We start from the raw sequence: 18,688 nt of genomic DNA, 5'->3' as shown, positions 1-18,688 counted from the left end.
CTTTTGTGGTTGTGGGGGTGTGGTTGAGTGGGTCCAGTGCCACCACCCGGCGTAGCTCCAAACGGCCATCCAGCTGGCAGAGGACCACATGGTGGCATATTTGGGAGCAGGAGAGCGCCAGGATACTTCTGTTTCTCTCTATCTCTCTCTCCTGTTTCCCCTCCTTCCTGTTCCTTCTGTCCTGTATCTACTCCCCAGAAACAGGGTGTGCCCACTTCCACTTCTCTTGTCCCTCTCTGCTCTCACTCCCAGGTTGGTGAACCCATTGCCGCGGGTGTGGGCATGAAGTCTGGGCCGGTCTGCTAGAGCTAAGGGGAGCCTTGGCATTACCGGGACCAAAGCCCGGTGATTGAGGTGGGGACACTGTCTTGGATCGCGACACTCCACAGGCTCCATGAAAAATATTATTTTTACGTTTGTGCATGAAAATGGGATAAGTGGCTTGAACCCCTGTTATTTGCATTACGAGAGGTTCCGCATGTCTCCACAGTGTTCTCCCCATTTTAATTATTGTATGGGCATAAGCCCTGCAGTGTCTTAGACGTTGTGAGGGAAAATTGGGAGGGACAAACAAAAAAACTAAATTCAATACATTCTTGTCTTAAGATCAAATCTCCACACATTGGGGCATCTATCACAGGAGAATTTGCTACAGGCTCAAGAACTGTATAACAGGTGAGCTCTGCTATAGGAATTTACACAGGGAGACAAAGTCCTTGTATTACTACCCACATCAAGCTCTAAATTACTTGCAAAGTGACAAGGGCCCTTTGAGGTCACAAGGCAAGTCTGGGTAGTCGATTATGAGGTTAAACGAACGGTTTGTGCTGAGCACAGTAAATTTACCACCACAACCTCTTAAAACCATGGAGGGAGGAGGTACCCATGGTTTTGGCGATGGTGGTTCCATCGGGCCTAAAGTGAACTTAAAAGCCAATCGAGGCAGTCCAGTCACATGCGGAGACCACCTCTCACCGTCGAAAGTCATAGAAGTGGCCTGGTTGCAAAGACAGTTCTCAAATGTGTTCTTGAACTTTCCTGGTCGTACGACCCTCATAGAGCACCATATCGAAACAACCCCAGGGGTTGTGGTACGTAGTCATCCATACGATAACCTGGGCACAAATTAAGAATTAAAGGCCAAGCTCAATATGGGGGTAATAGAAGAATGCCACAGTGACTGGGCCAGCCAGGCGATGCTGGTTCCAAAGAGTGAAGGCTCAGTCCAGTTCTGTGTGGATTATAGAGAGGTCAATGCAGTCAATTTTATGCATATCCAGAGCCTCGTATTGACGAACTGCTCGATCGGCTGGGCATGGCTCGCTTTTATTCAACACTGGATTTAACAAAGGGTTATTGGCAGATCCCCTTAAAACCAATGTGAATTAGGTACTACAATATCAAACCTGCATCAGACTGACAGACTGAGTTTGCCAGAATCATCTAAATGTTCATTGCACAGATTTGAGCCATTAAATGCATAATAAAGTTGCACATTAAAGCACGCAGTTTAGGTAACAGATTAATTCCATTGCATCGCCATGCCTCATTCCTGAATCTTTGAGGTGCTCCAAGCAAAAACAAATAAATCTTGTAAATGTCTAGGAGACTTCCTTTTGAGGCTGCCTTTGAGGCTGCCCCAACAGGAAGCAAAGCCACAGATGGACAGAGACTTGCCTCCTTCCCTGGGAGTGCAGTGCCCATGGTTTCTCACGTTAAATTGGACTACTTAAAGTGTACTGCAATTCAAGCCAGGGAACAGACAGAGCTCTAGAGGGATCCCATACTGATTTAAGTCACCAGGGACTCTGGCAGGGATATTTTGTCTCTCATATCTATATACTATTATGGCTTTTGCAGGAAAGGCACCATCTTGAGTGGGGATGTGAGATGAAACCAGATGGGGTCGATTCACACCACTCTGAGGCAGCAAGGGTTTGGGAGGCACCCTGCAGCCACTTCTTGTTATCTTTTGTCACCAATCAAGTGACTTTTTTTTTTCCTTTTTCTCCTCCTCTGCGAGTGAATTCTCATGTTTAGTGTCTACGGGTTTTCTGGCATCCAACTGCAAAAATAAAACTGAAATTTTCTACATTGCGTCCCACTGAAGGTGACATATAGACAATGACGTGAATGAAATTGCTGCATGAGGGAAGTAAAACTTGCATTAAGCTACATAAAGATGAGTGTCAAAAGACATTTTTGAAAGCTGTATTTTGTACCATTTACAAAAGATTACCATTTGTTATCTCGATGCACAGTTTAGTGAACATTTAGAGTTCGGATCATACATTGTGATATAAATACTCATTTAGGGCTCCAAAACAGCACAATAATGAGACGCATTATCATTCCAAATGGCATAGACCAGAGTGACTAAATCAGCTACAAAAAATAAAAAATAATATTCAATGAATTTCCAATATCCCTCACAAAACTTTATCGATTTCATTATTACTACTTCATTCATAAGTCGTGAATAAATAATACAAAATGTGTGTGAGTCAGGTGTGGTCAGGTTTTGCCAACATTATGGGATCCAAATGTCCTCACAGCCAACAGTCCCAATGAGAAAAATGTTGTATGTTTATCTAGTAAAAAATACTAAATAACTCATCATCTTAATGATGAAAACCTATAATTACCATACCAGGATTGCATTAGGGTTGTGTTTAGGGGTAGGCTATGCGAATAGAACATAAAAAAATTGTAAAGTAAAAGCAATTAATATCAAAAGAAAACTCGTCATGATAGCAAAACAAAAACCTGTTTATGTGTTTGTGTGTGGTTGTTAAATCAGGTCAACAGACCAGTTGCTTCCCCATGTTTGTTCTATGAAACCGTGATGGCCACCTTCCCATTCTTTAATTCAGAATAGCTCTGAAAGTCATTAGCATTAATGAGTGTGTGTGCATACGTGCGTGTATGTGTCTGCGTGCAGCATTATGAACCATCCAAACCCATCTCAAAGATTGCTCAAAATGTAAAAAGAAAAAGCTCTCACATATTTAAGGTTTCAACCCTTTTCTTTGCTCTCACAAAAGACTTGGAAGCTCCTAGCCCATCAATTAAGGATGAGGGGAAAATGCTGTCAACTTCAATCGGCAGAGAGGGCTGGTACACTATTCTGTTTGTGTAAATGATGATTGAATTTTCATTTCTGTTTGAACAAAGTCATCAATTTAAGATGAGATATACACTGGGAATTGTGCTTTATTCCTAGATGAAACCATCCAAACTGGTCTTAGCCATGATTCAACTGCATGTATCTGCACTGATCATGTATAAGCAGGGATAAACGTAGAACATTGTCAACCATCATTTAAGAGTCCATTATGCTCTTCCTTATGACAAAAAACGATACAGTAGTTACTGAGATAGCTGCCTGCTGGCAAAAGCTCACTGCTTCACAGCTTTGTTTGTGTGTGTGTTGTGGCTGTGTGTGTTTTTGCATGCCAGCATGCTTTATAAAACAATGCCCTTTGCTGAATGTTTTTATTACTAAAGGCATTTGCTCCTGTCAGCCAAGCGGATCTTTTTCGCCTGTCCAGGGCATTACTCCAGGATATTATTGAAAGCAAAGGCTGGTGTATAAACAAATATCTGAAGGACTGATATACATAAATGAATAACACAAGCTTGTCTTTGGATTGTGGACTAAGAGACATCTCCATATCAAACATGCCATGTTTTTGGCAAAACTTTAATGCATTTATTTTAGGTTGGTCAGTTTGAATTTACTTCTGACAAGATAAATTAAATTTAACAATAAAATATTGCATAATTGGCCAACAATTTATTGAAAAGTACTGTTGGAAAGGAAACAATATTCCTATTGCCAATAGCTCTACACTTTAGGGATCTTTAATAGTTTAATGCAAATTTATGTACACAAGTCTTTAGGAAAGTTACATTACAAAACACAGTTTGTTCAACAAAAGCATGAACACATTTTTTAATTTCTAAAGGGTTCGCACACCAGAAAGAAGTGCCACGTCGCGTCACGGGTATCGCACATAGAACATGTTGTTCTTAAGTTTGAACTCTCATCTTATGATGAGATTCAAGATGAGTGAGTTTCAACTTTACACGCTCTCCAATAATGATATATAATTTTTATTTGTTAATAAAGATAAATAAATTGTTAAATTATTGAACATTAACCACAATTATAGCATGAGCACATCTGGTTATTTGAATCTGTTTTCTAGGTATCCATGTAGGAGTTGAAATACAAGTTAAATAGTATCTATCTATTTTAGCTAACGTTAGCTAACTAGTTTGATTGAGGACGTTCACCAAACAGGCATTCAATAGGGGTAGGTAAAAATATCGATTTTCCGATACATCACGATCTTCGTTTGAACAATCTGGATATCGATTCTTAAATCCAAGATCAATCTATTACTCTATGCACAAACCTCTACCATAATGAGATGTAAGCCATTGAACGCTCGCATTAGCAACCAAATTCCACGCAATGCGACTAAAATTTTGTTTTAGTCTCTCGTTAACATGGACTCCTTTACAGATGCTGTTAACAGAAATGCCATATTTCATAAAGGAACAGTATCGCTTTTTAACACGTCTTCAACAAATCAATGTAAGTACCAGTAAATGGTACAAATTATGTTACTAAATAAAAAAGCATGTAAAAGAAAATAATATATGCAATATATTATCATATTTATTGACTGAATGGATGGATTTGTTCAATTTTAAAAGCTAAAATGTGACCAAAATGATACAACTAAAAATAAACTATAATGAGTCAAATTTATATTTTCGTAATGTTCCTATAGTAGAAGGTCCCCTTTATAATTTACAGCATTAGCAGGGAGATCATTTCTTTCATATGTAAGCAAAAGGGACATTAAAACTGAAATATACCCATATGACTCAATATTGAATTGAAATCAGACTCGAATGCTTGTGAATTGGAATCGAATCTAATCGAGAAATCTGTATCAAACCCCATCCCTAGTATTCAATATGTTTGTGTCTATTTAAAAGCCATTTTTGGATTGAACATAATGGAAACCAGATACAAATTTGACAGACGCGGAAGAATTTTGAGCCAGCCACAAAGCTGGGTGCCGAATTTTAGGATGCAGTATGTTGACTTACTGCCACATCCGGTGTGCTACTAAAGTCCCTTAATAATTAATGTAATTAAATTATGTGAGCTTTTTTGTTGTGTGCATTTTTTTTTACTTTTATTTTTAATTTTGTGGTGTTACAATATTATATACTTGAAATTACAGGATAAAAATGAACAAGGTAGACACAGGCCAATAAGAACTCTCCCCTTGATTGCCATTAGAGGACTTGGCAGCTCTCCTCATTGCTATCTACTTCAGAGGAATGGCGCTGCATTTTTGGGGAGGCAGCCTCCTAATTTGCACATATGGAAATGTTTTTTCGTGCCATTCCACCGCCTCTGTTGTGGCCAGATGGAATTAGAGACCGCTCAGAAGCCGTGAAGGCAAACACATCAAAAAGAGACGAGAGCAAGGCTGTTTTTTTCTGCCTTTTCCATGAGAGACCAGGTCTGAGATAAATAAATAAATCACCCACACCCACCCATAATTTCTTCTTGTTTTTTCTTTATATGTTTACATCCAAAAACAGGTACTTTGCCTTTATAAAGGGAATACCGTATACAGAAATACAGTATACAAGTCCATTTGCATGTTAAAGTCAGTTAAAGTATGTTAAATAGGAACTATTACTACACAAAAGAAGCATTGCAGAACATGTTGTTATACACTACAATCTGAAGTTTGTATGCTATGAATTAAAGGAGAGTAAGGCAGATTCTAAGAAAACTACAAACTCTCAGCACTTTTTATTTCCATTGTGGATGCAGTTGATCTTTTCATAAAATCATATTGAATTAAAATGATAAAAATAACAGTATTATGGACTATAAATTGTAATGGATTTTTATTTGTAATTATTGCAAATTGAATTGTTTGTAAATTATCTACAAAAATGCATTTAATTAATTACTTCTCCATCTTAGTCAAAGTCTTCTCTTTCTCATTATCATGTTATCATCTCTCCTTCTTCTGCTAATATATTGTTGTAGCCTTCTCTCCCTGTGAGTCTGGCTCTCTCAGTAACAGTCTAGACGCAGTCTTCGCAGCAGCTGCATTTTATTTATCATTAAGCTCAAAACTTCTCAGTTCTCCTGCCAACCTTATAATTAACATTTAAAGTTCCAGCATAGGCTCTGCTTTTCCTTCTCAGAAATCACCAACATCTTCAATGAACTCTCTTAAACTTGATGAATAAAAATGAAATTCACACCGTGGATACTTTGGCAAATTAATAATTTTCTTAATTTAATAGTTAAATATATGCAAGCTAACACATATTTAAAGCATATGCGCTGTATATTATTGGTTATTCAAGAGAAGAGATACAGTTAATCCTTTTATTGCACCACGTATGACAGCTTAGAGGATGATAACCTGCTAAAAATACAAATGTAATAGGTGCAGATCTCCTCAGCAGCCAGTGAATTCACATCACTCTCTCTCCCTTCCTCTCTCGGTAACAAATCAAAAGATCCTCACACATTACTCTGACAATTAAAAAAGCGTGTTTTTTAAATACACCTGAAATCAAATCAGAAAAAGTGCTGTATGCTTAGAAGGAAAAAAAGTGTTAAATTAATGGGAAATTAATTAATCACAATATGACGTGTAGTCATCAAAGGGGAAGCTCTCAGTCTAAGTAGTCTTATCTGCGTCTGCCCGAAAATCCCCTACTCTCTTCAAATTCTCTCATCGTCGTCTTAATTTTTTGTACCATTTTTTTTTTTTTTTTGTCTGTTGCAGACAGCATTATTCACGATGGCCTGGTAAGACTCTATAGGTAAGGTGGTGTGTAAGGTTAATTGAAAATGATTAGATAAAGTAATTAATGCAGTTGTCAGCACACCCTTTCTTCACAGATGATGCAATAATCAAGCTTTTTTAAATAAGCTTCAAATAATGGATTGATTAACAAAAGACATGCAGAAAAAAGAGATGCATACTACTCTCTTTGCAATTTTTTTTAAAATAAAATACAAATAATAATAATACAAATATATTCTAGGTTCAAATTCATATTGTGCATGAGGGAAAGTATTGTAGGTTTATCATTTTTAAACACAATTGTTTTTAAACACTGAACAATTGTCTTTTAGATTACAAATATTTCATGATGTCTAATAATTAAAATGGTTAATAATTCTGCAGAGATAATAATTATGAGGAAAAAAAAGTTTCAGATGTTGCATGCATGTCAATGTTCCAAAAGTATTTCATGTAAAGTACCCATTTTTCTTCCTTCATTGTATAAAATGTGTTAAATGCCATAAAACTAGTGATGAATGCATCTTTTTTTAAATGACATTTTAATTCAAATGAAAATTTGAGGATTGCATTTTGACTCTTATGGGATTGATGACACACAGTCCCCTGTGGTCTGAGTGAAATATGAATGAACGCTACAGCCCAAACCACATCAAATTACCAAGCGACTCTCTCCCAATGACATAAAATATACTTGCAGATTAATTCCTTTATTAGTAACACATTCTAAAGGGTGAACTGACACATAATGGTCAACAGAAAGGGGGAAAATGCCTGGTGTTCATCATTTTTTTCTGTGTGACCTTAATGAGATTTGTGTATTGTGAGAGACTTTTGAAAAAAAATTAACTGTCTCATCACATTCTGAGACGTCACTTTGTGCATATCCCCAGAAGTCTGCATACAGTTATCCTACTTCAGTGTTTCCCAACCTTTTTTCTGCCACGGCACACTTTTTATGACTAAAATAATTCTACGGCACACCACTATCCCATATAGGCTAACCATCGTCAATATTTTGCCTTTTCAATAACTTGTCCATCTTAGTAGCGTGTTTACTTGTAATGTTTGAAATTCGGCTTTGCAGAAAAAATCACTTACTGTACATTGCTTGTGCTAGACTTTCATCGTCCATAAATTTGACAGACAGGGTCCAAAGAAATCCGTCACAATCTATTATTACCCCTCATTTTAATTTTCATATTTTAATGATAATAAGACATTTAATAGCTTTTATTTTCATTCACATTTTCATTTTTAATCATGAACTTACAGGACGAGCTTATAGCAGAATATGCATTTATTTATTTCTGAAGATCACAGATGAACAACAGAAACACCACACGAAGCAGATGAATGTTTGGCCACTAAAACACGACTTATGAACAACACAATATTACAAAAAACAAATACGATTAAAATATGAACTAAAAAATATGATAAAAAAAATCAAGGTCGAAGCGTATTCTTGGTGAATTTAAATTAGTTCAATAACTGGGGTCTCTGATTTTCGTAAACGATAAGGTAATATTTAATTAAAATAAATGATGAGACGTTCAATGTCTCTTCACAAATTTGGACCGTTTTTAAATATTTCTTGTTGCTTAGTATCTCAAAAAGACATTATTGGTGAAGCAAAAAAGTGTTGTGAAAAACACTTTGGTGTAAAGTGACGTCACTTCACAGACTTCAAGGTATTCTGCAGCGCTGACGCGAGTCATGTGAAAGACATTTAACGCGTATAAATATCACTCAATTTTGCACATTAATCGTAGCTCTTCACAATCACAAAAGTGACTAACTTCTTTGAAAGGTGAGAAGTTTGTATCCCTGAAATATAACTTTTTTTCATGCATTTTTTTGTATTTTGTATATTTTTGGCATATATTTATTTTATGGAATTTGTTAATTTTCCAAGGTACAACTGAAAATCTTTCACGGCACACTAGTGTGACGCGGCACATTGGTTGGGAAACACTGTCCTACTTTGCTGTATCCCACCTTCTGTATTTTAGAGATGGTGGCGGATCTGTTTTCTCCTCCAGATGACATGGATCTCGGAGATATTGTTTGCTTTGTGTCTCCCCAGTCCCCTCCCTCCCTGTGGCACATCCCTGAGGGTGAGGGTAAGTGGCGTAGTGAGCTAACAAAACAGGTGTTTCTGTAGTGAAGCGTGCCGCTCTCAGCGAGCTTCCTCTCTTTCAGGAGCGCAGAGTGGTCCTCACCTCTCCTCTGAAAAAAATAAACAGGCAGGGATGCTGGAAGAGGATAGAGGGGGGATTGGATGTATATTTAACTCATTTAATTAGTTATGTTTACATTTTATGGGAAACTGGTATAGTAGCCACTGTTACTGCCTCTTGAAAATACCAATATTTTTGCAAAATCATTTTTAAGTGGCTCATTGTATGTGTTGCGGCACATTCCTGAAATGAACACTAGCGGTGCTAAAATAGATAGATAGATAGATAGATAGATAGATAGATAGATAGATAGATAGATAGATAGATAGATAGATAGATAGATAGATAGATAGATAGATAGATAGATAGATAGATAGATAGATAGATAGATAGATAGATAGATAGATAGATAGATAGATAAACTTTTTATTCACTTTCACATAAATCTAAAAATTGCAGATTATCAGTTCATAAACACTTACTTTTCACCCTGTTCCTCACAGAATGTTATCTTATGACTTCAAGCTCAGTTGACCTGGGTACGAGTACTGAAGAGCATGCAAATAAGCACATTAGTCGAAAGAATCATAGAAGCAGTGCTGTAGTCTGTATTGTCTGAATATGTGGGCATACTGTGAATTTATGAAGGCGGGCAAAATCCTAAACCGTATGCCTGTGTATGGCTTAGACTACACACTGCATAGAAGCAACACATAATGACAAGGAATCTCACATTTGCTTTTTATGATGCTATCAGTTAGATTTAGGTTTAAGGTTTAGGATAGGGAGGTATGTTTTGTTGATTTAAGCTCGATTGAGCATTCATCTTAAACATATTTTTGGTCATTTCACCTCAGATTTGCCACAGTAAGGAGCCATGTAATATAATTTTGCAAAAGTCACAGCATTATATATAAATATATACACAAAGGGTTGGGAAGTAACGCAATGCATGTAACGGGAATATGCATTTAAAATACAAAATATAAGTAACTGTATTCCACTACATTTACAGTTTTAATTACTGGTAATTAGAATACAATTGCATTCAAAAAGTATTTTGAGTACTGAAGAAATGACTTTGCATTTTATTGTCATATATATATATGAGCCTTATCTAATGAAAATGATGTGACTTTGACATATGATATTATGTGGCAGTTCTGAGGTGAAATGACCAAAAGTATTTTTAAGATTAATTCTCTATCAAGCTTTAAATCAATATAAATATAATGTTTTGCCAATATACTTTTTGATGCCATTTTAATAGGCTTGTTGCATGTTTGTATTCATTGCAATGTATAAAAATACAAGAAGTTGAGTAATGGGATTGGGACATGACACAGACCAGACACTGCATCCTTGTATGTGTGCAACTGCTTCTCTGTAAATATGGTGTTTATCACAAAATATAACCTTCCTGAGTAAGGTTTTTGGTAGACACTCCACTTACAAACATTGTTTAGTGCAAAACATGGATGTTAAATTGTACCAGTTCATTTCATGCTAAATATATTTTGGCAGGTTACCTAAAAATATGGTAACACTTTTGTAAGTGATAACATTTAAATAAACTGGTTTTATTCATAAATATTTAATATGACTGGCTCAGCCTGATGACATTAGACATTTGTAAGGTTAAATCAGGTAGAAACAACACATTAAGGTGACATTGTAGTTAAATAGATTGTGCACTTGGCAGGGTGGCACTCTGTGCTGCTTTATGTTAAACTTGTTAAACTTCAGAGTTAAATAGCTTACTTGATTATAGTCTGATTCAGAGGTTATGAGGACTAGTCATGTGTAACTGTACTATGTCAGGTAAGGGGCTCATCCCAACAAACTGACAGCTCGGAAAGCATCAACTCCCATCCATAATAAGAAATGAAGGCCGCAAAAGGCTTGTTAACATGCATTTCAAAGCAAAGTGTTCTACATACGTGCACCAATGATTTCCTCTGTCCTTAGGGGAGTAAGTTTTACAGACCTCAGTGGTGGCAAAGCGGAGACATTTCCTGCAATCATGACAAAAAAATTATGTTTATTGCTGCATGTTAAACTGCAGGGGAAAACATTATGGGAAATATTTATGTAACTTGTGAGGACTCTCAAAACCTTGGTAATCCACCCCCCCAACCATCCTTTCCCCTCTGTCCATTATTCCCATAGGTATGCTAATCAGGAATTTTGTAGGTACAAATGTTTTTGTGGTCCGCTCGCCCCCCGTTGGGCCAGGTTGACTGGCAGACGGAACCTGTAATAGCAGGTGTTGCCGTAGTGATGCAGAACAGCTTGCCATCTCACCCAAGTTTGGATTTATCCCTCTGGGACTGCCATTGAATAAGCTTGAGCTGAGAGTTTGACTCTAGTGTGGCAAACAGAAGCTACACAGCTTTAATTAAGCACCGGTTGGTCAAAATAAAACATGAATCATTGTCTGTTGCTGATGGTGTGAGGACAGCGTCAGCTGCTAATTTTATTTTGTGAAATAAAGTGTTCAGTTCTGTCAAAGCTGAATGAAACATGATGAATGCTAGAAATAAAAAATGAGTTGACATAACAGATTCGAAAGTCACTCTTTGCTCCTTAATGTTTAGTTTGAATCGCTAATAATAATGTAATTATTAGACTTTCATAATGAAAATCGGTAATTCAATATCTATTTTAACATACAATTTTAAAATGTCAATGAAAATAAATAAGTAAAAATCTGGAATTCAAGATCTTATTTTAACATAAAAAAACTAAATTTTAGGATTCTTAAATAAAAATAAATAAATAATATAAAATAGCAAGCAGGCTATGGTGTAAGATTTCTAGGTCACTAAACAAATCTAATCAAATTTGTGACACTGACCTGTTAACTGCTTGCTACATATGTCAGATGTCCTTACTTTCACTGAAGCACTCTAGATGCTCTTTGGAACATTCTCAAATCATGCTAGGTAGGTTTTGCACAAACGTGTGCCTTCCATGCCAGCTTTAGTGCATGCTGTCATTGAAACAAAATGCGACATATCAATTACTATAAAATTCTGAAATTCAATTAAACTCTTCACTCAAATTGATATGCTTTTATATGAGAAAATATCAAGTAAGTACATAGCATGACTATTCATGTCCATTGCTTAAATGGAAAATGGAAATGGACAATAACTGAAACAACAATGGAGCAACAGTACACAAATTGAATGCATGCATTTGCCCAGCATGAAAAACACCCAATAGTCCAAAACTTACAGCATTCAATGTGATGACAGGATATTAAGCTCCTTTAAAAAAAGGGAAAAATTGCACATAAAAGCCCCAGCTTGAGCACAGTCTTGTACCTTTTGATTCTAAATTGAACAAATCTGTCTTTCAGCATCTGTTGCAATGAAAAGACTGTCGACAAGACGGACAAAACAAATCCAGTCTCTTTTTTAATCTACATAAATATGTTGCAATTAAGGCAGCTCCAAAGCAGAAAAAAAGCAAGTCAAGGAGAGTTATAACATGTTGTTGATTTTTTTTCTTCAGTCCTTTTCTTTCTTCTCCACTTGGCAATGGACTTTGTTTCCCATTAAGAACTTTTTTGAAAGAAGAATGGTGGACATATGTGCTTAGATATAATACATTCCACAAAGGCCGTAAGTTAGACCAACACTACTTTTAGTGAAAGAGAATAACGGGTAATGGCAATCTACTCAGCTCTGCCACAATAGCTACGATGAATAATGTGAGTGACATTGGGGAATGTTTAATCACTCCACACTGACCATCAGCCAGTGTGTGGCATTGGATCTGTGATTCTAAATTCCCTGCAAGGGTCCCACTGTGAGTAGGGGCACCTTCATGCGTCACTTTGACCGGGGTGATGGAACACTGTAGTCAGGGACACTGTGGCCCAGCGCATGCAGGATCAGTCTCACTGCAGGGCAGCAGGAAAGGGAGGATTATTTTAGACCCTTTTCTCCCTTTCACTTTTCCTGAGGCTTGCTTCATGACAAATGCCACCCCTTTCCTCAAGTTGACTTAGTAAAATTCAAGGCCCAATTTATATATTTGTGAGGTGTATACGTATTATTATATCATATTATTACATTGTAATTATATCATAATGAATTATTATGTATCATTATCCTCAAACTATTGCACAACATTTTGTTGTTTTTAATTATTATTATGTATTTACAAGATTTTGTGTGGTTCACATGTTCAAAAGAAAATAGTAAGGGTAAGAAAACGTGATAGCACTTATAATGCCACTAGGTTTATATGCATTGTGGGAACATAAGGAGTAAAGATGGGCCACTAATCGAGGAGAAATTAGGGTACAGAACCTGACCCTCGAGTTAATTAAAACAGTTTTATGGCCCTTTCTTGAATTAATTAAATGGATATTTGATCTCGCTAACCCCCATCCACATTTCTCTTTCCATCCTTCAATAAACTTTTCCTCTCACGGTCTGTCCACCAGAAAAAAAAAAGAAAAAAAAAACAGCTACTGCCTGAAGCTGAAGAAGTTTTAGCAATTTTCTTCACAAAAAAAAAAAAGAACAAAAAAAATGAGTGAGAGAAAAGAAAACATTTTAGCGTTAATCATCTGCATAGCTGTTAGTTGGCTGTTAGAAACTTCCTGTCTATCATACACTGCTTCGTCTGAGGATAAGCAGGAGAGTTGTGTGGAGGAGGAACCTTTGAAGATGATAATGAGCAGTGTTGATAAATACCTCTAACGCCTATACGCTTTGCAATGCCTTTAAACAATTAGCAGGTGCTCTTTAGAAGCTAAGCTGAAGGACCTCATGTATATCTGATATAAATAATTTTGCAACATCCCTTCTGAATGCCACTGAACTTTTAAAGAAAAGTTTTGTATTTTTTTTAAAATCCAAAATGTATTTTGTGGATGCCATTTCTTTGGCTTTCCAATCACGAGAACTGCCATGCCCCTTGGGAGTCCGGGCACACTCCTATAGAGGTGTACCTAGAGGATACCTTTACGAGGTTCTACAACCTGCGCATAGAACCAGTTTCGACTCAAGTGTTACGGGGTAACAACAGTTTAGTGTATTACTTGCATTTGCGTCTTTCCCCTTTCAAGGTGCTAATGTGCGCTATCTTGTCCACAACAATTCTCTGCAACTGGTGCACACTGGATGCCTCTTTCATTTTTTTAAGCACTGTTCAGTGACAAACTCGGCAGAGGAGTAATGCCGCCAGGCCCAGTACTCGTGGTATGCCCCTTTTCAGGTGAGCCCGAGTACTTGGGCTCAGTTCTCCATACGTGGTGATTCCCCTCGGTAATCCCATATGATGCATATACACTGTTCGGTTTCCACTCAGGTGAACCCTGTGTTTCCCCTCGACAGAGCTTCGCTCTGCCTCAGTCACTGTTGCTGTGTACCCTCTCTGTAGATCCTCCCAGAGGTATCATTCCATGTGTTAACTTCCCTGTCGGTAAGTCCATGTCCATGTTCCGTATGTTAACTTCCCTGTCGGTAAATCCATGTTATTCGCCACATGTTAACCTCCCTTGGTAGGATGTCGTCTCCATAGTGCTCTCCCTCCTGGAGATGGAAGAGCACTTCACCAGCTCTATTCTAGCAGGTGCTCAGTGGAAAATTGCTTAATACAAAAATCAGGAAAGGCCACTGCCTGTAGCCTCCTCAAGTAAGTGTCTCCTCCCACTCTTAACGGGACCAGTGAGACACCTTACTTAACTTGCTGTAAGGTCACGAGGTGGTCGAGTGCTCTCTGCGAGTCACACAGCAGCTTGCCCTTGTCCGCTCCTCCATACCTCGTGACGCGGCTCAGTGCCTACGCTGTTTCGTATAGGAACCCCTAGTGTCACTACATCGACACAACGTTGAGTGAGTGACAGACAGGGAATGTCTTGGTTGCTAATGTAACCTCTCTTCCCTGATGGAGGGAGACATTGTGTCCTTTCTGCCATTGTGCTAAACCATCTCCTTTTATACACGTATGTCCAGAGTGGAGAGCGGTATGCAAATTCTACTTGCCAATTTTCATTGGCCTTTTCTGAATAAAGCAAAGGTGATTGGGGCTCTCAAGAGCAAACCCCTAGTGTCACTACATCGACACAACGACTCCTTCCCTCCATCAGGGAACAGAGGTTACATCAGTAACCAAGATATTAGTAACTTCCCAACATCTTTCTTAAGATCAAAATTCAGAGAGAGTAAGACCAATTGTTTCCAGTATTTTCAAACAGTGACTCTCCAAAGTGTAACATTTGGTATTTACCACTCATTCATGTATCGCATAATAATATGGCATCTTTTCTTTCCTCAAACGTATATAAAACATAGGTGTTACAATTAAAAAGTATAGTTTTCTTTTAATAGTGTGCTTCTAATTGTTTTAAGGGATAGAGTTAAACAGGAAGTTAGAATTTGTGTGTATACTCTCGCTCCAGATGCTCCCTCTGGGATCCTGAAAGTGTGACACAAATCCGGGACAGTTTTAGTGCACTGGTGAAATTTTGTCATCTGTTAAATGCAGAGGGCCACTCGGGGGGCTAATGAGGAGCATTTATATTGATCAATAAATCATTTGTTATTGATTTTTCTTTTTCTAAGCCCTCTTCTGTTCTCTGAAAGTCAGCTGCCTCCCAGGAAGACACAATTAACGAGGCTTGAAACACTTTTATAATCAACACCAGAGTTGACCAGTGGTTTAGACATCCATGATAATGTCATCAACACTCATATCAGCAGTCTAAATTATAGGTACATTTAGGATCATGAATATTACAAAAAGCAAATGAAAAAAAATAAATAAATAAACCAAGCATGTTCCAAGTAGTCACTGTTTGGACTAATATGCTGATCCTAATCCTGGACTCACTGTCAGAGCCAACTATCAGACGTTGATCTAAGTGTTTTTCACCTTGCACATACCCAATGACATAGGTCAAATGAAAAATGGCTTTGGTGATATAAAGTATGTGCCAATACATATATACACAGAGTGCGGTTATGTTGAGAACAAAGAAGGAATGCTGGGTAAAGTCTATGTAAAAGTGCTGAGTGATTTACAGATGTTATGACCGTCATCACACATTAAATCACATAAATTAAGTTAGAGTGAAAAACTGTCAAACATGATCACTGTCCAAGTTTTGAGTGAGAATATGAAGTGTAATATGTTGAAACAACACTGTCAAAGTTTTTACACAACCTCAAATTTTTGACAACACCTCATTGTTTGGGGTACACATCTGGCACTTTGAATTACTCATGAGCAAGTCAGTGAAGATGGTGATTTTGTGAATAGGTAAAATCCCCAAAAACTGTTAAACATGTTTTTGTTTTCTGTTTTCAGGAACAAGACCATTTTTTTCTTGGGAGTCTGAGTCTTAAGTTAGTTTAAAATAAAATTTTGTATAGCACATTTCACAACACATATCATTTGAGAGCAACCTTTCAGACAATTACACTCCAACAGAAAATTATGCTGTAATGTCTGCAGTGTCTTAAAGTCGTCGTTGAGCAGTTTCAGTGATTGAAAATCATGCTTTAAAAATATATATGTCTTTAGGCCCCCAGTGAGCAAGCCAAAGGTGACTCTGGCAAGAAACCCCAAACTTCATATGATGTTAGTTAATGGAAAAACAAATAAGTAATCTTTAGTGCAGAATTGAATAAATATCTTAGAAAATATATGTTTAGCATTAGCCAGCACTTTTAAATTTGCCCTGATTTCAGGCGCTCTGTCTCCTGGGAGACATTTGGCTAAAGTGGCTTGAGTCTCTATTTACATACACCTTAAAATATAATCCCCTGTAATCTGTGCACTTTCAACTGGATACTCAGTGGGTGCGTCACTGAGTGGGGAAAACCTGTTGGAAACCCTAACAGAAAAAGGAGAGTGGTGTTGCTTTGCCTTTTAGCTATGCTGCAGAGTCATTACCCATTCACACTGCTGCAGGGGCTCTATTGCAGGAACTGAAGAGTGTACATGGCTCTCTGTACTGGCTGCATTCGAAACAGTATCTAACAGTTTCTCTTTCTCACTGACCTCCACTAGCATTCAGATGCATGTCTCTAACTCTGTAATCTTCTCCATCAAACTAATTCCTTACATTTATTACATGTGAAACCCTCACTGCTGACGGATGAAGCAGGCTAGCAGGCGACAAACACAACCTCGAGCTACGCGCCGACAGCCCCCACAGTTGTGTCCTTTGGACTTCCTGTTAGCAACAAAAGCGGGGACTTGTCGAGTCAAACAGCAGGCTCTAATCATATACTCCATTAACAGAAATGGGGAGAGAGATAAGATGCCCTTTCCTTTGAATGAAAAAAAAAAGGTTAAACATTTATGAACATAAATCAGTTATAAATCAGTTAGCACCTGCAATGCTCCAGGGGTGGCAGAGGCTTTGCCAGCACCAGTCGGGCACTGAAGGGAGAGGGAGTTTTCTTCTCTGGACGCTGCCTGCCGTCCTCCTTCCTGTCCTGTGGAGTGCCCCCTTCGCATGGCTCTAATTATCCTTTTAAATTTATATCTGCAGCTGCAGGATGCCTCCTGGGATTATGCTGTGTGTGTTTAGCAAATTCAGAAAGAGACTTGCTGTTTGGAGGAGACTGATATCCACTCCTGTATGTGATCTCTTCACCTTGGTGAACACAAGCAAACAGTATTTGACCAGGAAAGGAATGCAAAGTGGCAGAGCAGAAGACTTTAATATTATAAAGATATAATCACAAAACAATTTATGACGCTCTCATTGAGCTGAGATCTGTATGAAGATTGTGCATTCTCCAGGGCTTCTAAGACTCCTTAACGTTTCACATCTGGAAACTGCGCCTTCATTTAGATTAATACTTGTTAAAAATGTTGGAGAACTATTGGTATAACTCTCAAAAAAGGGAAACTGTAAACAAACCTGCCAATGGGTTTGGAATGAAACCAAGAAACATTTTAGATTAAAGCATATGGTTTCACCTCCTATTTGGAAATAAATAAGGCTGAATTTATATCAGTTAATAACTCATATGTGGTCGTTTTGGTTGGATACAGACAAGTGGAAGTTTCATAATGGAGTTCTTTAACTTTTAATTGGATATGAAAAAAATGATGGCTCATTTATGGACACGAGTTAAGGTTGACAAGAAAACAATAATACAACAATGTCACAGTCCAAATATTTTGTCATAATGTAGCAAACAGATGCAGAGAAAACATGGACATGCAATATAAAAGAACATACAAGCTGAAAAAAACAACAACTTTAAATTAAACATATTTAATAGATCCAAGTTCAAGCGAGGCAAACTTGGGTATTAATTAATTAAATAAAATTAATTTGGTACAGAAGTTCTACCAATAAACATTTTGGGGGTTGTGGATCATGATATGGTGCAGACAAGTCTGTTTTTATTGTGTTGTACTAATTGTGTCTCAACCGCAGCCTGTTGAACACTATTGGGGCTAGAACCTAAAACCCCAAAGCTGCCAAAAGAGCATTTTGGTGGTCACTAAAAATGCCAATGATCTCTGAATTAGTGGCATTAGAGACAGAGACCGAGTAGGCTTGTTCATTCTAGGTTGGGACTTATTTGCTTCTGTCTACATAAGATGTTCATTCAAAAGATGTTATTGTGGATGTTTCATATTTAACTCAAAATA

The 18,688-nt window shown here is 37.5% G+C and overlaps 1 protein-coding gene and 1 long non-coding RNA gene across 2 annotated transcripts in view; one reads left to right on the top strand and one right to left on the bottom strand.

The window, feature by feature from the left end:
• Positions 1-18,688, top strand: part of LOC127656964 (serine palmitoyltransferase 2-like) — a 919,074-nt gene that overhangs the window by 460,458 nt on the left and 439,928 nt on the right. The gene's annotated exons all lie outside the window — the stretch shown is intronic.
• Positions 8,874-11,071, bottom strand: LOC127656974 (uncharacterized). Its single transcript, XR_007972227.1, has 3 exons — positions 10,990-11,071; positions 9,532-9,597; positions 8,874-9,098 (listed from the first exon to the last, which is right to left on the bottom strand). It is a non-coding gene; the product is annotated as an uncharacterized LOC127656974 (long non-coding RNA).

The sequence above is a fragment of the Xyrauchen texanus genome, chromosome 16, assembly GCF_025860055.1.
Source record: "Xyrauchen texanus isolate HMW12.3.18 chromosome 16, RBS_HiC_50CHRs, whole genome shotgun sequence".
Classification (NCBI taxonomy): Eukaryota; Metazoa; Chordata; class Actinopteri; order Cypriniformes; family Catostomidae; genus Xyrauchen; species Xyrauchen texanus.
Note: the sequence above shows the minus strand (reverse complement) of the source record. Positions and strands in the feature narration are given on the sequence as shown.